Source organism: Sinocyclocheilus grahami, unplaced genomic scaffold (genome assembly GCF_001515645.1).
Source record: "Sinocyclocheilus grahami isolate Dianchi unplaced genomic scaffold, SAMN03320097.WGS_v1.1 scaffold5.1, whole genome shotgun sequence".
NCBI lineage: Eukaryota > Metazoa > Chordata > Actinopteri > Cypriniformes > Cyprinidae > Sinocyclocheilus > Sinocyclocheilus grahami.
In genome coordinates this window covers 1,100,120-1,109,754 of record NW_015505184.1, presented here as the reverse complement: position 1 = coordinate 1,109,754, position 9,635 = coordinate 1,100,120, and the positions used below count along the sequence as shown (strand labels likewise).

General features: G+C 38.8%; 1 long non-coding RNA gene across 1 annotated transcript in view; it reads left to right on the top strand.

The window, feature by feature from the left end:
• The window catches only part of LOC107584010 (uncharacterized), a 50,768-nt gene extending 41,509 nt beyond the window's left edge, over positions 1-9,259 (top strand). The window contains exon 3 of the long non-coding RNA XR_001609098.1: positions 7,711-9,259. This is a non-coding gene — a long non-coding RNA (uncharacterized lncRNA). The remainder of the gene's footprint in view (positions 1-7,710) is intronic.
• The last annotated feature ends 376 nt before the right edge of the window (positions 9,260-9,635 follow it).

Sequence of the window (9,635 nt, the reverse complement as noted above, 5' to 3'; positions counted from 1 at the left end):
TATATAGAATTAGACTTGAGGTATATCCACCAAACGCCAATTGGACACATTTGTTAGGGTGTGTTCATACAGGATGCATGTTGTTGAAAAACAGAATGTAACAAAGCAGGGGTCATGCTTTTTTAAATTTTATTTTAGTTACTTTTTAACTCTGTGTTTTATAATGACGTGTCGATTTAAAATTAATGCACATAGCGTGAGATGCAGAAAAACCATCTGAGATTGAATGCAAGAGATAGTCATACAATCATAGAAACATATTTTTAAATATATAGTTGTGTATATAGCAAATTTAGTTTATTTAATTATAATCAGCATATGTACTTTTTATTTAGTTAGGGGGAAAACGTTACTTGTAGACCTCAGTAATTGACTAATTGACCCATCTCTAGTGTGTTTGTGCTTGTGTGTAGTGTCTAACAGTCAGAACAGAGCGGTGGATGGCCTGTGCTTATTTGTAAGATAAAAACAGGAAGTGCTTCCCACCCAGATATGAACAGTAATGAGCAACAGAGATAGGTGAGACAGAAGAGTTTTGTACAGATCGGTGTTGGAGTTATCTCTCCAACAGAATGCACTTCTCTTTCTGATAGAGCTGACAGGTCTGTTGTAATCTCAGTCCGACTGAGCCGCTGGGTAACAGCCGTGGCTCTTTCCTGAGAAGCCAATCTCGGTGCTCCTCCTGCACAGACAAACCCAAATACTAGCAAACACTCGCTTTATCACTCGGCTCATGCAGGAATCTGTTGGGAAATAACAGCTGATGTTAAGAAATAACTGAAAGTCCCTCTTTTGTCAAGGCTTAGAGTGCTGTTGTTTTTGAGAGTCGGGTAATTTGCATATAGATGGTGTCTTTGTCGAACAGGACTGATCCTCATGCTTTATCGTTCTGAAATATTAAAGGGATGTGACTCTGTCAGGATTATAAAGGTATCAATCATTTTGAGAGTCCTTGAACATTGCTTTGTGTACCTTGTGAGATTATTTTGGCATCGGGATGTTGAGCGTTATCCACTTCTATACTCACATAATCACTGGTAAACTGTTGTTTGACCTGTCTGGGTCATTATCAGTCATTTCAGATTTCCTGCCAGTTTTGTTGCAGTGCATCAGCTCCATAAATGACGGAAGGCCAAATTGAGCTAAGTGGACTTGTCCTCTGTGCAAGCCAAGTACAAAAGACAAGGTCACATTCCTTCTCAAGATTCAACACTGGATCAGCAGTGCAGGGCGTTTGGGAACCAGCGTACAGTATTATAAATCAGGATTGGAACGAACTGGACACTGAATGGAAACTTTCAGAGTCAACCCTGATTTCAGAAACTTTGTATATCGTACTAAGTATCTTTATGTAGTTTTTTTTAATTTTTTATATTAAGATTAACAGTAAAGGGAGAAATGCTCATCTATCATTGTTCCACAGCCTTTTCTGACAGAGGAAAGTTTTGTTGTAGTCTATTTTACTCTGCTGCTTTTTATCCAACTTAGTAATATATTTTCCAGCTTTTTGCAAGGTCTTTTTTACATGATTAAGGACCGCCTCCCGAACAATGTTAGGTAGGTTATTCCAGAGTTTGGGTGCTAAATAGTCAAGTCAAGTTTATTTGTATTGCGCTTTTCACCATACAAATCATTGCAAAGCAACTTTACAGCAAATTAAGTTTCTACAAAATTTAGTGGTAGCTTATCAGTGGTGACTGTCAGTTAATGTACATATGGCAGAAATGTACGGAAAAATCAATTTAAGACGTAATAATTGATTCACATCAAGAACGATAATTCACACCAAGGATGATAACTGTAACTGTAAAGTCTTAATATTTATTCTAATCCTATGCAGATAGGCGTGAAGATTAATCTACACAACAACTATAAAGATACCATATGAATAACCATATTGAACCATACAAATATTAACAGTCAATCAGAATCCACTCAACTTTAAATGGCTCAAGCAGGGCCTAAAACTAACTTTTTGCCACACCTGCCAATGGCCGGTGACATGATAAAATTTACCGGCCAAAAATTTTTTTTACCGGCCATGAAACTATTTTTGCAAAAACAGGCAGTTAGTACTACTACAATAACTAAACATATTTACAATCTTTCAAACTATACTTCACTGCACCCTTTAGGCGGCGTAACCCAGGTATGTGTCGCCGCATTCTCATGTTATGAAGAATAAAGAAGGGAAAAGTTAATCTTCCGAAATTAAGCAGCAAAATCTTCTCAGGTAAAAGTTATTAGAACCGTGTCTCGGGACAAGCTGGCCATCACACTGCTCTCACCTTATCAGTCCGTTTATATCCTATTATTTGATTCGCTCTTGTCACTTATGACAGAACGGCTAATCACGATAATCTTGTCTTCGGACAAGATTATTTTATTCGCTTATGTCAGAAACAGTGAATCTCTTTAAAAACTGGCTGTTGTTTTCACTTCATTGCATTGTTATAATTTGTAAAAGTTGTACCCTGTTACATATACTCACCAATGCCGATTTTTACTCTCATTTGGCGCTTGGCGAGTGTTAATTTTAGGCCCTGAGCTCAAGTATTTAAAGTCACAGATGGTATAAGTTTAGTGCATGTTTATACACTCTAAAAAATAATGTGTTAGCTCAACATAAATAATTTTTTTTTTAGTTATGATGACAACTTCTAACGAAATAGTTTAACCCACAAACTAGTTAGTGTTAGAGTTCGAAGAAGTTCATTCATTTCTAACATAAACACTATTTTTAAGTTAATTACTCAGAAAAATGAAGTTCCTCCAACTAATGGATTTGTGTGCCTGGAACCAATTTATATGATCTTTTTCAGTTCAGATCAACAGCTATCATAGCACAGGCTAGATGTAACTTATTTAGCAGGTGTATTAGGGCTGCACAATTAATCTAATTTCTAATCGCGATTACAATTATGGATGCCACAATTACGTAATCGTTCAAAGCGGCAATTAATCATTCAAAGTCCACTTATGTTATTCTGCATGCTTAAGATGCGTTTTTTCTTTCTACATGTTATCGTAAGGGTTTTTCCCATTTATTTTAATTTTAGTTTTAGTATAAGTAATTTTAGTTTTAGTATACATTATAATACCATTCATATTTTTATTTTTTTGTATAATTTATAATTTAAAATTTGACGTGGCAAAGGGATCTCATTATAATATTACCGCCCCTTAACCTGTAAGTTTCCACCCACGGCGCAGTCATTTTGATTTCACAAGCGACAAAGGTGTAGCAGCTCTAATGCCATGGCGAAAGTTTGAGCAAAACATGCTAACTGTTCTGTCTTTGGCTGCACAGAACACTATTTAGAGTAGTGATGTCCGGTTCGCGAACGAATCGTTCGATTTAATCGGTTCTTCTTAGTGAACCGGTTGAACCAGTTCACCAAATCGGACTGAATAATTTAAAACGGTTCGCGTCTCCAGTAAGCATTAATCCACAAATTACTTAAGTTATTCACTTTTTTAACATGGCTGACACTCCCTCTGAGTCGAAATAAACCAATATCCCGGAGTAATTTATTTACTCAAACAGTACACTGACTGAACTGCTGTGAAGAGAGAACTGAAGATGAACACGAGCAGAGCAGCATGTGTGTGCAGCGAGCCCGGGAAACGAAGTACACGCCCACTGCTGGAGCGGTTCTCGTTCTTGAGTCAAGAACCGGTTGCATCGGTTTTCGGATCACCAGTACACTGAACCGAGAACCGTTTCTTTCGGACACGTCCGATTTGAGAACCGATGAGCTGATGATACTGCACATGCGTGATTCAGCATGAAGCTACCGAACAGATTTTTTACGTAAACTTGTGTGTGAATGAGAACTTAGTTTAGTACTCACATGCTGTGACCGATGCTTTCTGTCCATGTGCTTTGGATGTGTGCAATCAGAAAACTGTATATCAGAAGTTTAAACTAATATGGTTTAAAATGCATGATTTCAGCATGATAAACATGATAATCAGAACCAAAACTGTTTTTAGCAGGTCCAAGCTGTAATGGCGCAGCTCTATTCTGGAAAAGGGGGCGGGGAGCAGCAGCTCATTTGCATTTAAAGAGACAGGAAATAAAACGAGCGTGTTTCTGCTTCCACTGAAAATAGTCATTTTCAAAATGATTAATAAATTATCTGTGGGGTATTTTGAGATGAAACTTCACAGACACATTCTGGGGACACCAGAGACTTATATTACATATTGTAAAAAGGGGCATGATATGTCTCCTTTAAGTTAAATGGTCTAAATGTATTTATATTCTGTGGAAGGCGTAGGACCAAGAAATGTTCGTCCAATCAAAATGCTCGGTCCGTATTAGCATACCTCTGCGCACCCGGTTCGTGCAGACAGAATACGTCATCCGCACGTTCACGCATGCCGTGCAGACAGAGCAAGAATGGCAGACAAACATCAACAACCCGATCTTCCTTCCTGGTATTGTAGTATGTTTAAAGTTTTCTCACCAGTGAATGACACATGATGTAGCCCAGCGGTTCCCAATTCCAGTCCTCGTTAGAAGTGAGCTACGTGCATGAACTGTGTTCTGATCGATATGATCCCTACACAGTGTTCATTGCTCCCCTACTCCCTGAGCAGGGGAAATCCGTTGAAGTTTACTTCACTTCGGAACATGGGCTGGAATTGGGAACCGCTAATGTAGTCTATTGTAGTAATGTTGTTTCTGGTATTCTGGTCTGTGAGCGTAAATGCGTTCAGGGGGCGTGGCTTTAGACGGCGATTGCAGGGAGGGTGGGACGTTCGCTTTCAGTGCTATCAGGCTAAAGTTAGCATTTTCCAAGATCTCCTAGTGCACCTTTAATTTGCTAAATGTGTCCACGTTCACAACAACTGTGACCGTTATGTGCCGTGTTTGAGGTTTTCTCACATGGAGCCTACCTGTTCTCTTTCTCCATTGTTGACACATGCTTGCTTAAGAAGACTAAACATGCAGTCCTCCTTTAGTGGAAACCACCACCTCTCTCAGTGTCCGTTGGAAACAACTGAGAGGGGAAGTCAATATTATGATAGGAGGATGTGTTTGGGTGCCGGGGTTTGGATGTGGTCAGACCTCTGTTGTTGTTTGCTTGCTGTGGGAAATTACACTAGTGACTCTCTGAATGCTGTGGTTTCTTAGGGCCCTATGATTTCTGTGATGTGGCAAATGTAGACGAAATTGAAGAATCCGGTCATTAAAATGGAATTGAATGTAGAATGCTATAGAATTCCACATGAACGTCATCTCCAGAGCTGCAAGATTAACGCCGTTTTTGATAATAAATTTGTATTAAATCATAAATCCAGAAATAAAAATAAAACAACAGTTTTTGAAGAAAACAATTTCATAGGGCCCTACTGTTGAACCAATTTAAATAATTAATTTGGTTTATTAGACATGCTTTTTGATTTTTCAAATGACAATTTAATTGAATTTATTTAAATTGAATTAAATAATTAAAATGTAATCCTGAACAATTAATACAGAAAACATAATGGGCCCTAGTTTCTGCTACATAGGAGAAACAGCGTCTCTGTTTGTGGGTTATGTAATCAGTGATAAACAAAATTCCCCATTTAGTTGGAATCCTGAGAAGGCCTAGTACTTTCCTTGACAGTTGCAATGACCTTGCTTGTCTGAAAGAATGTGGGGAAAAAAAAGAAATAAGCCACAAAATAGTTAACATAATGAAGTGCATGTCAGCACATACAGACTTTGGAAAAAGTGAAAGGCAGAAAAAGAAAAGGAAAAGAGTAAAAGAAAGAGAAGCACATGGTGGGAGAGAAAAGGAGTAGAAAGCAAGAATTTTTTGGATCGCACCTCCCTCACTAGCTCGTTCCTGTCACGGTTTTCCCCCCATTGTGGATTGTTGTTATGGGAACAACCCACAATCCAGTGATGGAAGCGGTAACAACGGCGTGTGTGGTGGTGAATTTATGTGAACTTTAATGATGTAAGACGATCTGTTGCAGACCATGAACATTTTAAGGGATTTTCATGCAGCCTGATATATTTTCCAGCACAAAATCTTAGTTGATTTGGCTGAGGTTGAAGGCCTTAATTCAATAATAAAGATAAATTACTGTGGTGTCTGAGATGTAGTGATCCATAACTACATAAGCTACGTTTTTTAAACTGCTGAATCCTGCTCTCTGACGTAATTTGACTGAGAGCATGAGCCCAAAGCATGCTGAAGCTGAGAATTTGAAGTCTTCTGTAGGGAAATCTCTTGCTTACTGTGAAACTTGAGCAACAGCGCCTGCGCTACAGCTGTGCAGTAATGTACTACAAAATATTCTGTGGCCCTGGAGCATTTCAGGTCAGCACTGTGATTAGCACACAAATGTGAAGTAATGTCTCAAGGCTGAAATTAAAATGAAACAGACAATCAAGATCAGTTACTGCAAGAGCAAATTTCGACTGTCTTTTTTAATACAGACTCTGCTAACCAGACGCTGCGGTCGATTGGACTTTCTGTACATTCTGTCAAATAACAGAGTGGAGTTCTAGGAAAAAACGTAAATATGGACTGGAGCACACTCTTCACTGTGGGAGAATGTTTATTCCCTCCTCTTTAGTTGTTTCTCTTTCCACTTCTCTTTCTGCTACTTCTCGCTGTCTCCTTTAAATGCGATAGTACAGACAGTATTGCAGATGAGGACCGTATTTGTGGAATTGAAATTTGGAAGGTGTTCAGACTGGCTAAGATTTTCTTCTTTAGTCAGGCATTTAAAGGGATAGATCACCCAAAAAGAAAAAAATTCTGACATGAAAGCGAAGAAATTGTTGAATAAAGTTGTTTTCTTTCAGCATAAAAAGTATTCTTGTAGCTCCATAAAATTAAGGTTGAACCACTGATGTCACAAGGACTATTTTAACAGTGTCCTTACTACCTTTCTGGGCATTGAACGTGGTAGTTGCATTGCTGTCTTTGCCGAGTCAGAAAGCTCTCAGATTTCATCAAAAATATCTTAATTTGATTTCCAAAGATGAACGAAGGTCTTATGGGTTTGGAACGACATGAGGGTGAGTAATTAATGACAGAATTTTTATTTTTGGGTGAACTATCCCTTTAAACTGTTCTGCAAGTTCAGATGCTTTGTTGTGTTTGTCCTGACACACAGAGCTGTTTGTTCACAAAGGTCAGATTGATCTCATTAAATGGTCTTATTTGTAGTATTCATGATTGAGACTAATGTTGAATGGTTTTCTCAGGTTGTTTGTACATCTGTTAGTTGTGATTGGCCCTTTTGTGATGCTGTTAAATAAGCAGAGAGTATTTCAATGAAGCATATTGTAATACTTGTGCTCAGTCTTCTTAATCAAGTTTCTTTCATGTGCTAACCAAATGAATAAAATCAGCTTCACACAACCATGAATGTTTCTCACTGTCTCTTTTACCATATTGCCAGGCATTTCCTCTTTATCATGTACTAGAGATTTATATGACGTTACAGTTATAGATTAGAAACTCATTTACACTAGCCTTTACCATAATTTGGATTATATTTATGCAGTTCCCTTAACACTGTCTGATGTTTTGTTGTGCTGTCTGACAGTAATCACATAAAGTGCAGCTGGTCATCCATCATTGCTAAATTACATGATTCAGTATTAGGGAATACAGACCATGTTTTTTAGTCAATCCTGTTTACAGGTCACATTGTACTTTTCTGGTCTCTCTCACACATTTACTTGTTTTCTAGAATCCAGTCATAGTATCAGTCACCCTGCCAGTGAGGAATACGGTGAAGAGGCCGTCCTGTGCGTTAAGAGACCTACACCGGACAGCATGACCTTCAGATGACTGGACTGAACTTGGACTGTGTTTAGGCAGCATGAACTAGAGAACAACCTCCTGCTGAAGCCATGCGTCACACTGCCATCAACCTCATTTAAACCATAGCGCTGATGTCACTGGATATGTTAAATAGGTCAGGTGCACCTCCATGTGCCACTTACTGTTCACAAAAGAAGACTGCATCCATGTGAATTGGTGGTAAATTGGTCTAATGGTGGTAAAAGCTTTAGTCTTCAGGAGTCTTCAGAAAGGGTCAACCAAGTATTTTTGCAAATATATGTATACATATACATATATATTGTAATTATTGTTAACATTCATAACAGGTCTCCATGCTCTGTTTTTCTCTGTTTTCCTCTGTTTTGAAGGGTTTGTTTAAGCACAGTATGCACCGTGTAACCCCAGAAGTGAACCCAGTGTGTTGTAATAATAAAATGCGTATTAATCTGTGAATGCATTTAAAATCTATGGATAATGTAAAGGTTATAATGCCCTTACGTTTTAATGATTGGGTGACTGTAGATATATATAGTGAGATGGTTTAAGTGGGACTAGCCATTACTCCTCTTGGGCTGAGGATTTTCTCGTGGATCTCTGGTAAAGCCCAGGTTAATGGAATTGCTTCAGATCTGGTTTTGGGGATTGAGAAGCCTCTGTTTAGATTAATGTGAGCACCAGGGATGATGGGAAAGCGGGATGCAGCCAGTGCTCTCTAATAACACTGTGAGGGGTGGGGGTCAACACAGGGCATGCCCAATCTGGCTAGACTGTTTCGTCAGTGGTTTCTCTCATAATCCTCTTTCTCTGACTGCCACCGTGACTATGTGACTGCCTGTGTAACAGAAACCATGAATCTCAGACAGCAGGGCAGCTAAAGGACTTTATGAATTGTAAACAAACTAGCATGCATTATGAATGATGAAATCATTTCAAATCAAAGCAGGGTAGACGTTACCCAAATTTAAAAACAGTTCTCTAAATATTTCCACCCTCTTGTTAAAATGTCATGTGTTTCCTCTTTTACAGTGAAGAGGTTGTGTATCAGTTATGCATGCGTACCCTCGGCTGGAGGATTCAAATTAGACTGAATTCCTATGTAAAGTGGTCTCTCACTTCTATCATGGGACATGTTGTACTTTATCGTTTCTGAGTGGTCCTGTCTCAGAGGTCCTGTTTCTTAATGCCAACTTTCTCGCAACTTTTTAGCATTAAATGTAGTATTACATGTTACACATCCTTCAAGGGGCTCCCGGATTCAACTGGCACATGCAGCCTGTGCATATTTGTTTTGTGACATGCATGTTATGCAAAAAGACAAGCTGTTATGTCAACATTTCCTAATTCTGTACAGTTATATCTTGCTGTTAAATCTTGCGTCTTTTGACCCTCACATTTCCAGCCAATTTTTTTTTCTTAACATTTTTTCCCTTTGATTTCCCTCCCCCGTCGCTAACACTCTCTGTTCTTTATCTAAGGGCAGCAGGCCAGGCACACGTGTACCAGCTCTCTGAAGAAGGCCAGTTCAGTGGAAACTAGCAAGCAAACACACTGAAAAGGACACACGCTCCCTCAATGTCAGCAAATATTTGGTCACAACTTCAAAGGGAAGTGACAGTCGTTTGAAACTGGGGATGACGTTGGGCGCTATTAGAGCAGGTGAATGCACAAGTTTGCTGTTTAAAATCAATGTGATTGATTCATGGCCATTTATTCTGAGCTTTTTCACTAATAATGATGGACAGTCTTAGCTTTGTTTCATAAGACCAACATGGCAACGTGTTTTTAGAGGCAGGCTGTGATGTAATGTAACAATGTGTTACTGTCACCTGC